Raw genomic sequence first — 13,109 nt, 5'->3', positions numbered from 1 at the left:
GAGAGGGGAGGGGAGAAAGGAGGGATGCCTTTTTAATACACAGAAAAATGAGTAGCCTTCTCCTATGTTATGGCGCATGGACCCCATGTGTCATGTGGATTAAGTGCCCCACTGTGTACAACTCTTAGGCACTTTAGACTATTTTAGGCCCTAAGTCTCACCTCTACATTGCTTTGAAAGGGGCAGATGTATTAGCTTTTTGTATGCCAGGATCTCTATAAACATAACATCTTGCAATCTCTGCAAGATGGAACTGCAGGAATATGGCAACAAATTTTAGAGAAATGCAAATAATTGAAAAAATGATTTTAGCAATCCCAGAGTGAATTTTACAGTGAAATTTAGTGTGGCTGACAAACAGGAAGATGAGGATGAAATGAGAGAACTGGAATTAGCTATGGTATATTTTGTAGAAGTGAAAGAGAGACCAGCCAACCTGAAGTTGGAAGAGTGTATAGACAGAAGTTTGTGCCTGGATTGGGGAGATTTGGGAGAACTGGAAGTGATCCTGTGAAAGCTGGGCAGAGAAGATGGTGGCATCATAGACCTTAAGAATGACATACAATGGGAAAAGGCTGCTTATAGGCATAGGGGCATTGGGAGGGTCAACAGGAATGTATTTTATGGAAGATTGTCATATACCAGAACGCCACAGGTTTTGGTAATCTTTTTTTAAAAAAGATGGCCAATTTGTGCATTTGCAAAGATTTGTCAAGAAACCCAGTTTAAGTATGATGAGTGATCAAATACAGTCTGGTTTAAGGGGAAAGACCAGGCTAGAAAAGATTTATTTAAAATACATTAGGGTTGAATTACACAGAATTTAGTAAACTGGATATATAGGAAAAATAGTTTTAAAGAGTTACAGTTATGTGATAAACTGATAAGTGTTTGTTGTTGTTCATTCGTTCAGTCGTCTCCGACTTCGTGACCTCATGGACCAGCCCACGCCAGAGCTCCCTGTCAGCCGTCACCACCCCCAGCTCCTTCAAGGTCAGTCCAGTCACTTCAAGGATGCCATCCATCCATCTTGCCCTTGGTCGGCCCCTCTTCCTTTTACCTTCCACTTTCCCCAGCATAATTGTCTTCTCTAGGCTTTGCTGTCTCCTTATGATGTGGCCAAAGTACTTCAACTTTGTCTCTAGTATCCATCCCTCCAGTGAGCAGTCGGGCTTTATTTCCTGGAGGATGGACTGGTTGGATCTTCCCGCAGTCCAAGGCACTCTCAGAACTTTCCTCCAACACCACAGCTCAAAAGCATCTATCTTCCTTCGCTCAGCCTTCCCTAAGGTCCAGCTCTCACATCCGTAGGTTACTACAGGGAATACCATGGCTTTGATTATGCAGATCTTTGTTGCCAGTGTGATGTCTCTACTCTTTACTATTTTATCGAGATTGGACATTGCTCTCCTCCAAAGAAGTAAGCGTCTTCTGATTTCCTGGCCACAGTCTGCGTCTGCAGTAATCTTTGCACCTAGAAATACAAAGTCTGTCATGGCCTCCACATTTTCTCCCTCTATTTTGACAAGTGTTTACTTGGCTGAAAACTCTCCAGATAACCTTTGCCATGCAATACTATGTAATTACCGATGAAAAAAGTAAATAAATGAACATACTAATCAATCATTATGCATGTGCACTGATTTATTGTACCTTTCCTTGCACAATTAAAGGCAGGCAATAAAAGATATGAGGGTCCTTCAGAGTCATATTTCTGAGTCCAAGAAATCTTAAAACTTAACGTATATACCAAGAAGAGCTCACATCTTGAGTATTTTTGTTTTACAACAGCATTAATTTCAGTTAATATAAACATGTCTGGCTATTTTGAAGTCAACTATTTATTTAAATTCTTCTGTTTGAAGTTTGCAGCTCCAGCATCAATCACTAGATAGCATAAATCTTGTCAGCCCATATAGGTATATGTGCCTTTAAGTCCTCTGTTGATTTCTGGTGACCGTATGAATTTCATGGGATTTTCTGAGGCAAAAAGTATTCAGAGGTGATCTGCTAGTTACTTCCTTTGCAATATCACCTACATCACCTGGTATTCATTGGGAATTCAAGTACTGAGCAGAACTGACTCTGTTTAGCTTCCAAGATCAGGTGGGATACGGTGCTTTTAAGGTATTCAGGCTCTTTGTCACCACACAGATTGCTATCAATAGAGTTGAAAACCAATGGAAATTAGTTCATGGAACAAAACTATAGGATTGCCTCACTCCTGCAGTGGAACAGAGCTCCAAATAGGAATGGAGTGGGCATTTCCCTGTAGGGAAATCCATTGTGGCGATAATAAAAACACATTATAATTATGATAGTGCTCCGCACAGTTACCACATGCTGCATCTGCACAGATATTTTATCCTACTCTAAAACTCTCTTCATCACAGCCAGACAGCACAACTGGATGTCATTAACCATTTTGGTCTAATAAAAACATTGGTACATTACTCTTCTTGTATTACTCCATGACAGAGGAATTGACCAGCATTACTGAGAGCACAAGCCATTAAAAGATTACATGTCAGCCACTAGCATCTTACCAATCAAAAGTGATTTACCACTAATGAATGTGAGCCTTGATAAATACTTCTGTAATACTACCCAGCTGTTGTTTATTGAGTATCATTTAGAAAGCATTACATGACAGTAGGATATAAAGAATACATATGCATCATTGTAATACAAAATGTAAAGTTTGATCATTTGGGAAAATTAACTAAATTTTTAATTGTTGAGAAGACATGTAGCTTCAAATGGGTACTTCATGCTGTGTCATGCTTTTGGACATATTGACTTTATAGGCTAAAGTTGCCATATTTTCCTGAAAATTATCATGATATCTGTGAACGTCTGTTTCTGTAAAACCCTTGCTTTGGAACCGATAAAATGCAAAATCTTTCAATAGTTTCAGCATACTTTGACTGAGCCCCCTTCTAAACAGTCCTTATATCCCAGGATTTGATCCCAGGTTACCAGCTTTGAACTGGATTGAGTCTCCACTGCTCTATAATCTGGGATCAGATCCTGGGATATAAGGACAGTGTAGAAGGGGCCTGAGATTCTACCCTGAGAAAACAGAGACTAATTTTACAGTTATGTTTATGCAGTGATTGCACAACCTGCATAATGAGCAGCCATATGCAATTTACATGTGCATCCGGTGCAATGCACAACCATGTGCTATGACACCACACGCACAATTCCTCTTCTGCAACATCGAGGTGAATATGGTAATTTTGCATTGGAAATAAATATCCAACCACTTCTGTTTGGGAAAGTACACCTAAAGAGTTTTGTCCATTAGCTCTATAAATTATTTTTTAAAAATAAAAAAACACCTCTACATTAGGGGAAAATAATGTCAAATCACACTGCCATAAATTACTAAATTGCAGATTCCAATATCTCTCACCATATAGTCCAACAATATCTGGACAGCTGCATGAATCTAACTCTCTTCTACATAATTCCCTTTGCTTTTTACCATAACCTAAAATAAATCATCATATAAATCTTGTTGTATGCACTTACACAGAGCAGTGTTGGAAATGTTTCTTATCAAACCAGGGGTATGGGGAGGCATACAACTTGATACATCAACCCCTAATTAAATACCCCTAAGATATTTTAATCTAAAGTGGAATAGATAGATTTCAGTAAGTAAAATGAATGAACACTGTGATGAATTCCCTAACTGGTAGGCTAGAAAAAGCCTAGAAAAGTAGGCCCAGGAAGTTCAGCACACATTTTAGAAAGGGTGCCAGGGGCATCAATTTTAAATTCCATTTCCTGAAGGAGGGATGCTCAGGAACAGCTTGGAGGGAAATTAGGGGAGTTAGTGATTGGCTGGGAGAGAGTGGGCAGAGCTTAACTTAGAAAAGGAAAAAATGACTTTAAGTGTGTGTTTTAAAACCCTGTCAGCTCAGATTGAGTCTGGGTGTCAGAGAAGAAAGAGTTAGTTTAGAGTGGAGAAGAGAATTGTGAGAGAGGCCTGAAGTTGGTCTGTTAGCTAGCAGAGATCTCTAGTGAGAAGATTTTACAGCTATTAGGGAAGACAGTTGGTGGAGGAGTGTAGAGATAAATTCAGGAGAGAACTATCTGTGGAGGAGTTTAGAATTACTTTCAGAGAAGAAATCCTGTCAGTAATTTCTGGAGGAATAGAGGAGTGTTATGTGCAGCTAAATTTGAACTGCTTAAAGAAACCACACACTTTTAAGTCAATACTTCAGAACAGCTAAACCTAATGCCTGTTTTGTTCAAGTTCTCTTAAATAAACATCATTGTTTTATTGTTCACAACATCTGCCTCACGTGTGCCTCTGTGTATAAAGATTTAAAGCAGTTTTACTGAAGAATTCAAAAGTCTAATAGTGGCAGCATATATTTTAAAAGAGTAATCTTCTCAATGTTGCCTCAGAACACAAGACTGAGTGAACACAAGACTGAGTGCAAATTCAGCACACTCTTGCCTAAGATACTTCAAGTAAGCCATTAACTTTCTTTTAAGTTTGGGGGGTGCCAGAGCTCTTTCAAAAAGTTTTTCGGCCAGAAGAAAGTTCCAGCTTTATTACAGCTTTTTAATTTTAAATTACCTAAGGCCACATTCTATTACAAGTGGTGGTACAGCTGCTGGGATATATTGCTCAAATAGTCTCTATCATTATAAGTGGTTGTCAGTTGGTGGGATTTGTTCACAAATAAGCCTCTATCTTTTATAAACACCATACCTCAATCTATCTATAATGAATTGCATATAATCTAGCAACCTCAAGTTTCCAGGCTTCTAAGTAATCTATAGAGATCTCCAGTTGTGTAAACAACTTTCTGGCTAGGGCTCCTGACAATGCATTTGGTGATAGAAACATCTGAATTATTGATAGACTCCTAAATGACTTGGTGTGTGTGCAAATAATGGAGAGAACAGATTGCATCTACATGGCAACTGTCTCTTATCTTACAGGAATTTTATCAGAGAGTAGAATTCTTGTACGTTTTATGTAACTGTCAGCATGTGTCACAGTAGAAAAGACATGCAGTATATGAACATTTGTGCAGAAGTCTTCAGCGATCATTTGTACGTAAGATTCCTGTGACTGTGTTATGAAATGTGACCCACTGTGTCATCTGTTGAAAGTAACAACCATTCTGTATTGGTTAGACAGATGCAGCAGTTATCCCAAAATCCACAGGAAGCCATTAAGGGACTGTTGGTAGGATACACAAACATTGATTATTGTCATTTGTAAAAGTGAAAATGAGATGGTAGATATATCAGCTTGACAGGAATCCTTCAGGGTATTATGAATCCCTCATATAAAACTGAAACAAATCACATGGTACACCTTTTATTAATTGCTTTTCATTTCTGTTTCTTTGGAGGTTAGGTCAATGACTTCTGGACAAATATTTTACTATGTCTGTGCTGTGCCTTAGTCTAAGAAATGGATATGGATCTGAAAATGCAATGTAAACTTACAGCAGTTGGTTTAATATAGAAAAATGTATACTGAAAATGACAAAACCAACTATGCCAAATGTTCTACTCTTAACAGAAGAGTCAACTTCAAGATGATACAGACATTAAAAGGTAAATATTAACTAAAGGATTAAACAAACAATATTGTTTAATTTAGTGCTACTACAGTTTTCCCAGTATAGTTCAGATATCTCTTAGGGCACTTCCAGGCAGCATCGAAATATGTGGGTTTAAAAATCACAGGAACCGACAGGAAGTCCAGATACAGATGTGTCAGTCCCTGAAAAGGGTCCCCAACTATCCTGACACCTTCATTTGTTGTGGGTTTTACAAGTCCGCAAGATGGATGGGGGATGTCCAACAGAAGTTGGAGATGCGCTGCATTATACATCAGCTGTTTCAGGATTTTAGAATGGAGCAATCCACACAAGTGTACATGAAGGAAGTCATGTATGACTTCAGGGATATATAGTCATGTGAATATAAACATTTTTGTATTGTTGGTCTACGGACAATGCCGGCTCTTCGGCTTAGAAATGGAGATGAGCACCACACCCCAGAGTCAGATACGATTGGACTTCATGTCTGGGGAAAAGCTTTACCTTTACTGTAGGTTTTTTGGGCTGCATGACCATGTTGTAGAAGCTTCTAGAACATGGCCATAGAATCCAAAAACCTACAACAACCCTTGAACATTTTTGGTCAGAATTGGATTTTAAGTGCACCTTTTAAACAACACAGAACCGTCAAAGCAAATTGCAAAAAAACCCTGGCAAATAGTAGAGGATTTAAAATTTCAAATTCTGATAAAACTGGTATATAATTCCAGATTAGTTCTTCTTAGAACTGATCATGAGTGGGCAAAATATGGCCTTTAGAAGAAAGGTAGGCCACATCAGAACCCCAGGCTGTTTTGTAGACCTTTCGATACCTCTAGGCTCCACAAACTAAATTTCTTCTAAAGGTGCCGAAAGCAAATTGGTTGATTTGAGAGCTCCAGATACAACAATTCATTAAACAGATTACAATCCCAAAATACTGTATAACAAAAAAAAAAATGTTTTTCAAAACTGGGGTGGACTTCAATTTTGTGAGGTCTTTTTACACATGTAAAATCTCAGAGCAAAATTAATGGACTCTGGTCCAGTCCACTCTTGTACAGGAACATGGAATCAATGGAGCATATTCTAAATTAAAGCCTATTGATTTCACTGGACCTAGTCTAAGTACAACTTACATCTGGAGCCACCCAAATCTTTTTCTTAATTACTGTTAAGTTCTCAGAATGTTCACCCTTATATAACTATGCTAAGCTTTGCTACAGTGTGTTGAAGACAACAAGGGATTGGGAAATTTTGAGATTTGGATACTACAAGGTGAATTCATTTTGTTTCTCCTAAAATATATGTATAATTAAATGTCAGATTAGTAAACAATCTGCCATTTGGTGCAATGGTATACATTTGGCATTCAAATTAAATAATAGGTGTTAAGGTGAGGCAAGAAAACAAGCTACTAAGATGTCTAGACATATTTGGGTAAGGCAGTTCCCTTTTAGCGAAAAACAAAATTTTATGTTAACAAGAGGAAGTGACACACCAAACAACATATAGCATCAACAATATCATGGATTACGTTTGATGCTCCTTTTCTGAAGTTCCACGCAGAATGCGTAAATAACTGCAACTCTGTAAGTTTAACAATATATGTGACTGTTTTCCACTTGATTTCATTTTTTTCTACCACGAGGAAGAAAGAAATGCAAACTTTATTCCACTTCAAGACTACAGAAATACAAGACAAAGAACAAAAATAAAGTTAGCAAGATCTAAAATAACACATCCCCTTCGACATTGTTTTCTTCTCTACTCCCTTTTTTCATCCACATCAAACTAATAAGTTAAAGAGACATCTCTCCCATGACACAAATGGGGAAAACAGAGCTCTTTTGTTTCTCTTTACTGTATAACACCATCTTTTTGAAGAACAGTCGCAGTACATTTGCCTTGGGCTTGAGGTGAACGAGACCTTTAATTAGGGTAGAAAATCCTTGTTTGAGTTCAAAGAAGGGCATCTTTTAAGCTGATAAGGATACCCAGCATTCTTGCATTTACAACCCTTCCTCCACTCTGTGTTTGGCTCTTTTTTCTGGTTATTATTTCTATCAGACCTTGCATTGTAAGAATACCATCCTTCCATGTCTCCCCATTAGTCATTGCTTTACAGAACCAGTCAGTGTTTCCCCATACAGAATTGTCAACAATCACAAAAGTATAACTAATTAGCCAATTAGCATATTCTAGTAAGATATTGCAATAGTTGAACAATGCTAGAAAGCAAAACTCACAGGCAAATAGCTGACAGTAGTTACAGTTTGTGGGCTCATCTACATTGATGAAAACAATTATGTGTAGCCTCACATTTTCCTAGTCTGCATTGATTCTCCAGTGCCACATACAGCACACATATTGTGGTAAGCTGACCTTGTTGTTAGGTGTGGTAGTCCACATTTGCAATCTTTTTCATTCTTTTTGGCCACATGGTCATGGTTGCTCTGCATTTTTCTCTGTCTTGAACGCAATACAGTATTTCCTGTTAAGCAGGGGAGTGCTAACACTCATATGGAAGTATCTACATGCACTTCGTATATATATATATATATATATATATATATATATATATATATACACACCAAAAAATAAAGTAACACTTCCTGGTAGGAATTCTGACCACTCTCCAACCAGTTTTGACCAAAACCACCAACACTTCCTCACAACTTCACAGTGAAGTGATGCTGTTTGGAGAGCTGTCCACACACCACAAAATTCAGATTTTCTGCAAAATTGCAGGGTAATAATAATAATAATAATAATAATAATAATAATTTATTTATACCCCGCTACCATCTCCCCAAGGGGACTTGGAGCGGCTTACATGAGGCCAAGCCCAACAAGACATCAATAAAAACAGCAAGCAATAAGCAAATAAAACAATACAATTAATATAACTCACATATAGACAATAACACGCAGATTTAAAAACCTAAAGACAATGGTTCTTTTTTTAAAAGCCAGATTAGAGCTCAAAGAACTGAATTACAAGAAAATAATCAAGAACATTGTGAGACAGGATTTCAGTACCTACAAAGCCAGGATTTCAGTACCTACATCCACAGTGTAGGCAAGCCCCGTTTTGGTACTAGCAACACCACAATTCAGTCCAGTTCTCATGTGGACTGGAGGCTTTGGTATGCTAATTCAAACACCACTACTTCATCTGGGAAAAACCCCTTGTATCTGAACAAAACCTGAGTAGGAGGAAGATAATAATGTTGTTGCTGGTGTGGTTTTAACAATAAATAAAAAGTCACCCACTATTTGTATTGGGAAATGGAGTTGTGTGGATATTTGAGTACTGACCTGGGACTTTTGGAGAATGGGGCAGAAATCTCTGTTCAGCCAAAATCTCACTGGGTTAACTTGGGTAAGTCACACTATCTCAAGCTGCACCTGCACTGTAGAATTAATGCACTTTGCCACTTCTTTAATTGCCATGGCTCAATGCTACGGAATCCTGAGAGCTATAGTTTGGTGAGGGACCAGTGCTTTTCAGCACAGAAGGATTGTAAAATGACAACTCTCAGGATTCCATAGTATTAAGCCATGGCAATTAAACCGTTGTCAAACTGCATTACTTCTACAGTATAGGTGCACCTTTAGTCTATGAGGAACGTAATGGCAAATCTCATCTTGCCAAAAAACAAACAAACAAAACACTGTACCAGAGACTCTTAAGTCAGAGTCACTTTCAAGGCACATAACAACAACAATGCTTGATATTAAGGAGCAGTACATTAAAATTAACATTGTTTCAAAATGCGAATGGCTTAGAAAATATAGCACAGACTTCTCAGTTCTTCTAAAGATAAAAAAAACTGTAAGGTGTTTTGTAAGCCTATGTACTCAACATGAGAGGGAGAAAGTGTACTACTTCTGTTCTGACTCCATAGTTGCTTTCCCCACACAAAAATAGATCTAAAGAGGAGAGCCTGTTGTATCTATGAGGCTCTTCACATGAGTCAGAACATGGACATTATATAGAGAGCTTCCATGGATACAAAAGAATTTTCTGTTCCCACTCATTGCTTTCTTCTAAGAAAAATGGCAGTGGTTATAGCAACCCCTTTTCACATGGAATACAGAAACTTACCGGATAATTAAAGAGGACTACAGCATCTGCAAATAAATACCTGTTGTAAAATGCAGAACTGTTCTTTGTTCAAATTCCTTTGGGGGTATGATAGCCCTATCAAACATGAACAATTTAGTTTTAAGCACAGAAATTAAATTATGATAACACTCTAATTAACTTCTGTTGTTTGGAACTGGAACGAGATAATGATAATAGAAGTAACAATAAAAATAAAGGATGTTTGAAGCAGGGAAAAAAGTCTTCCAGTGAACCAAGACAGGGCCACCAAATTAATTTCACTTCAGACATTTACTCTCAGAGATGAGAAGTAGAGTAAGTGATTTCATCATTATGAATCCCTGTAGTGCCGTAAAGCCCCTTTTATTCTCCATTCTACACTAAGAAATTGAATGCGACGTCTAAAGTATAGCAAAAGATGTTAAGAGTCAAATAATTGATGAAAGGGAGCTTTTGCCAAAGATGTTAAAGAGTGGAGTAATTACTCGTTTCCCCAGAATCAGATATGAGCATATTCAGTTCTAAGCTAGTTTCTAAATCATCACAATAGGCATATATTAAAATAATTGTTAATTACACAGGTATATAAGAAATTGTTCTTAAATACACATTTTGGGAGAAAATTTCCTGTGAGGGCACTGCACAGTAATATTTTGACAATGTAATTGATCCACACAGGTGTCAACTCCACTGGCAATTTCCCTTTAATTATACACAAGGCACCGATTGTTTTAAAAAGTCAGTAGTGTATTTCAATTTTTTAATAACCTTAAATGTAATTTTTACATAATCACATAACCCAGACTAAGAAGGGGAGCTAATATTTTAAAAAATATTATTTAGATCAGTTGCTGGTGGAAACAATGAGCATCATATTTGGGATTATAGTTTGGCACTAAATCAAGGACAGGAATCAAGAAAACAAGAAATCACTTACATCAAAATAAACACTGGGCATTAGTCCCAATTAGTTTAAGATCTGCCAAATTTGAAACTAGATGTGTATATGTCTGTTGGGCTGTGTGTGCTTAGCACGTTCCAATTATTTTTCCCAACACACGGACACTGTCCTTTGTCACTACTCTGACTCCATACCTTCCTTTTAAAAGTCATTGCACTGGCCAACACAAATTTTGATGCCTCAAATGTTAGATCTGTTTCTGGGTATATTTGACCTGCTGATTCCAAAAATGGCACAAGTTTTCCCCAATCAGCTCTATTTGTTGAGATACAGAACATATGCTATATACCAGTCCTTTCATGCTCACCCATAGAAAATTTTTTAATTTCTATATTTATATCCCATTGTTTCTCATGCCAGTGGGGATTCAGAGCAGCTTACAACATGGCAATATTCAATGCCATATATACAATTAAATAAAAAGTAATACATTATATATAAAATTACAAATAAAAACACATAAATACTGTGAAACTGTTAAAACCATAATACCAAATCCAGGAGTCATTAGCTGTTTTAATACACACATACCAATTCTATATTGCATTACCCAACGCCAATTCAAACGCCTCATCCCAACTAACCAGATTTTTATGCTTTTCCTAAAAACCAGGAGGGAGGGGGCCTCCCAGTCTGATATCACTAGGGAGGGAGTTCCATAACTGAGGGGCTACCATTGAGAAGGCCCTGTCTCTCGTCCCCACCAGTCACGCTTGCAATAGGGGTGAGACCAAGAGCAGGGCTTCCCCTGCAGATCTTAACTCTCTGACTTATAGAGAGAGAGATGTTCGGACAGGTAAGTTGGATTGGAGTCGTTTAGAGCTTTATAGGCTAACGCCAGCACTTTGAATTGTGCTTGGTAGCAGACCTGCAGCCAGTGGAGCTGACGTAACAGGAGGTTTGTATGCTCCCTGTATGTTGCTCCGGTGAGCAACCTGGCTGCCGCCTTTTGGACCACTTGAAGTTTCCAAACAGTCTTCAAAGGCAGCACCACATAGCTTCTGCAGTCTTTCCACTGTAATTTTCAGAACCAGTGCCCCAAAAAACCCTAGGAACAGCCCTATAAACCAAGATACCAATAATTGTTTTGTTATTGGTGGGCTGGACTATCAATACTGAAGCAAGATGTGGGGCCAGGCCGTGGTTTCCAAACTTAAGTCCAGTACTGAACCTGGTAAGAATGAAAAACAAAATCCCAAGAACCTTCCCCTTGTTAAATCACATAAGAGTTATTTATAATGGGAATGGGGGTGTTCCCTTTAGTAACTCACTAGGTGGATCTTTATATTATACAAAATCCCATTCGGTTAACATCCTCAATGATCAGATACCTGTGAAATCTCATTTAACGGGACATATGAAGATGTTTTACAGAGTGTACAAAGACAAAATTTGCAGGAAAGTAGTTTGGATTCCAAGCTGTTGAACTCCTGAAAGGAGGAAAAAAACAAATGGGCTATCATTGCAGACCAAGCCGTATTGGAGCGATATGCTTCAAATAGCCTTCTGCTGTCAGAAACAGGCTATTTTAAAGAAGTTATAGTTTCTAGATGCTTTTTAAGGGAGGGGGCTCCACACAGAGTCTGCTATTGTAGTTATGTCTAAAATGTGTTAAATGATTGAAGTCTATGGCTATGTCTGATCTTCCAATAAAATGGGTTTTGCTGTTGTAAAGCCAAAGCTGATAAAAGACACGTGTACTGCAACTGCCTCTGCAAAACAGTCACTGTTTGGAGCACCAGTTTTCAATCTCACTACAAGACATTATTTTATAAAGAGAATAGCACATGTAAACTCAGACAGACCTCTGTTAATGAAACAGATGTGTTCCTTGGCAAAATTAATAATAATAATAATAATAATAATAATAATAATAATAATGTCATTATGTTTATTTATACCCTGCTTTTTCTCTCCACAATTTGGAAAACTCAGTATAAGAGGAAGAAATTTAACAGTCCCACAAGTAGTTGCATTAGTAAAATAAAACATTTTGAATCTAATCTAGAGACCATTTGAACGGTTCTTCCAACGTGCATTTGGGAATGACATTTTCTTTCAACAGCTTCCAGTTTTCCTATGATTTTGGTTGGCCAAACTTCTTGTTCTTTACTTACAAGCCATTTTCAATTTATTGCAAAACTTAGGAGAATCTTTCACAGGGTTTTCTTGGCAAGATCTGTTCCAAGGGGATTTCCATTTGCCTTCCTCTGATGGTGAGAGAGGCCCCTTCCACACAGCTACATAAAATCTGCATTGAGCTGGATTATATGACAGTGTGGACTTGGATAATCCAGTTCAAAGCAGATATTGTGGATTATCTGCCTTGATATTTTGAGTTATATGGCTGTTTGGAAGGGCCCAGAATGTGACTTGCTCAAGGACCCATGGTTAAGAGGGATGTGAATCTTAGCCTTCAGAGTATAGTCCAACACTCAAACCACTACTGGGGATAGTT

Source organism: Anolis sagrei, chromosome 6, assembly GCF_037176765.1.
Source record: "Anolis sagrei isolate rAnoSag1 chromosome 6, rAnoSag1.mat, whole genome shotgun sequence".
NCBI classification, from domain to species: domain Eukaryota; kingdom Metazoa; phylum Chordata; class Lepidosauria; order Squamata; family Dactyloidae; genus Anolis; species Anolis sagrei.
This window is presented reverse-complemented; position numbering follows the sequence as displayed.